The following is a 3,113-nucleotide window of genomic DNA, read 5'->3' as shown; positions in this document are numbered from 1 at the left end:
ACGTTACTCGTGCAGCATTACGTGCACGTGCTTTAAGTTTGATCTTATTGCACATCTTCAGGGTTAATGCATTAAAAAAAAATTTTCACATTATCTAAAATATAACTGATATTATGTTAAAATGTGTGTTAACACATAATAGTTCAGCCACCATTTGCCAAGAAAATGTAATAGCTTTATGGAAAGATTGTGAATTGCAAACCTGCTTTACAAAAGCCACAAGCAGAGATGGGATTTGAAATAGAAGAAGCCTTAAATAAAATAAAATAAAAAACATGTTAAAAATAGCGATGTGGATACAGAGGACAGCTTTTTTGGTCACGTTCCTATGACCGTTTTTGAAAGTACAGTGACAAGAAACAGTTTATGAACCTTTATTAAGAAATACATTGAACTTTAATTTTGTGTCTATAATTATGTGGAAAACATAGACAAATACAGTATATTAATAAATCAATTGTGTATTCATGTAATCATTATTTTTTTTCTTTCTGTTGAGAATCATCTAACATCCACAGAGATATTTTTAAAGAAATGGTTCACATATCCCTTCCTGCCACTGTACTTTTTTTTTTAGGTATTTCTAGTAATGAGGTCGTGTTCATGAGACCTTTGGACATTGTATTTAACCCATATGTTTTTTTACATTCACAGAATTTTAATATTCTTAAACACACAGGCCTGTTGCACTGAAAATATGTCCAGGTGCATGGACAGAGTTGACGAGCAAGGATTTAGTGGTATGTTGGCATAAGTAACACTTGACATGTAGTGGATGATGGAAATATGAAAGCTACTTAAAAGTATTGTTAAAAGAAGAAATATGAAGTTAAAGAAGAATAATTGATCTAAAACCATGCCAAAGGTTCCTCTAGCAGTATTGCAAATGTATGAAAATAGTACCATAATTTCTTACTACTTCACTGTCACTCCAATAATGTTTGCTTTCCTTAACACAGGGCTTCCCAAAGCAAGGTTCTGGGGTAGACTGTGGGGTTTTCATGCTAATGGTGTGTAGTAGCATGCATTGCTGCAAATGTGTTTGAAATCCTTTGCTTTTCTTTTTTTATGAAGTTTGAAGTTGATAAAAAGCATGGGTACTTATGATATGATACAATATAAAGGTGTTCTGTTGTCCCAATTATGAATTCATTAAAATATGATTGTGTCTGAATATTTAACTTTTTTCTACAGGCTGCGCTGTATGTTGTGCTGGGGGAAAATTTTGACAGCTCCATTGTAAGTATAATTTCTTGCTGAAAATTAGGTCTTCAACCCTGCATTCTGGTTGTGCATTAAAGTACTATTCTTACAATAATTTCAGCATGACATGCCAGTTTTGCGGAGGTGGTGGTGCCTGCTGTTGTTGGAAAACAACTCTTTAAACGGGTAAAGAAGAAACATCTGAAGAATTTTTTTCTTTTTCATTTGTGCATTAATATGTTTTCTTTTTACAGTGTAGGTAAACCTTCAGAATCACTTTTGTTGTTGGTGAAGTGATTTCATACATAAATTTATATAGATAAAATGTGAAATAATTGTGCCAGATCTTGGGATAATTGTTTCTCTTAATTATTCAATCCCATTTTTATTCAATCTCATTATAGTTATGGACAACTCTTTGCACACTGGACAACAGAGTGCCAGGACCTCCTTGATGGGAAGTTATCAGGCTGAAGAGAAAGCATGTTCAAAACCCTGAGGTCAGTTATGAAGACTATCAAAATGGATCTTGGTTCATTAGAAGTTTCAATACAACAACGATTTGATTGGAATCTATAGGTGTTGTTCCATAGGTGTGTTAGATGTTGCCTATTCGATTCAGCTTCAGTATTGGATCAGTTTGAATGATCCAATTGACTTGAAGTCCGACTAAGGATGTATTTAGACTACATTTCCACCAGTGTGACTCAGATAGAAATATATGGTTCTGAACAGTGCAGGTGAAGTGTCCAGATTCCTTATATTTGAGTTGAATATGTGTACAAACAATCAAGTCTACAAGAATTGATATAAAATGTATTTATATTTTAGCTTCACAAAGTTTAGACCACTCTTTTTTCCCCCACACGAATGTAATACAAAGGGAACGTTGTTAGAAAACTGTAAATTCAGTTCTCCCACACATTGGACTGCAATGTTCATTTGGTCATTTTCTGCAGCATCACATTTAAGTTGTTTGCTGGGATTAAACATTGGTCGTTTTTACCTTACAGTTCATTACACTTATGTCTATATTTCAAAGAGTAATTCAATTGTTGATTTATTTAATTTTAATAAGCTATGTTGATTTAATTTCATTCTTCCTCAGACAGAACGTGTGTGCATGACTGACCTGCTGAAGTTCTGTATTTTTCAAACTTCAAAAAAACACAGGACAAAGGTTTGTTATGAGTGTGAAGTAACATGCATGAGAATCTTTCATTCACCATCCCACCAGCCAATCTTTTGTATAAATAAATAAAAATGTCATTATGTGCTTAGACTCCTCTACCCAGATGTTGAACCTCTTCAGTGGTTGCAGTGCCAAACCTGCAGCGGATGGCTCCACCAGGACTGCGCTGGAGACTACAGCAAAGTCTTGGAAAATGAATCCTTCGACTGTGGATGCACAGATTTGCCTGACAGCACTGGGTAAAAAGAGAAAACATCTGTCTTGATACTAATTGACTATTTGATGTCACATACTGTAAAAGGACAGTAGCAGGAGCTAGTAGGAACATTGAACACATGACTGCCATTCTAAGCAGGGATTTTGTTTAGGAAAAAAGGGTTTTATGAAAATGCTGGACTAGCAGTGTTACTAATCACAAATAGGCTCATTTTTAGATTAAATTAGAGACAAATATCTGTCATCTGGATAGAACAATTTAAGAACATTAATTCAAAAAGAAAAAAAGGACTGGTGATGATTTTTCATCTGCAGGTTTGGGAAGTCTGTGGAAGAGGAAGACATTCTGTCGCTCTTTCCTGCTGATATGATCAAGGTAACTGGGGATGATATGCTAGAAATGAAATCCTGTAGTTTATTATTTCTTCACACTTTGCTCTTTCAGGCACTGCATGAGGACCTGACCACAGGGAAACTGTGCTCCAACAGGATGTATTGTGGC

The sequence above is a fragment of the Oryzias melastigma genome, linkage group LG4 (assembly GCF_002922805.2).
Source record: "Oryzias melastigma strain HK-1 linkage group LG4, ASM292280v2, whole genome shotgun sequence".
Taxonomy (NCBI): Eukaryota; Metazoa; Chordata; class Actinopteri; order Beloniformes; family Adrianichthyidae; genus Oryzias; species Oryzias melastigma.
This window is presented reverse-complemented; position numbering follows the sequence as displayed.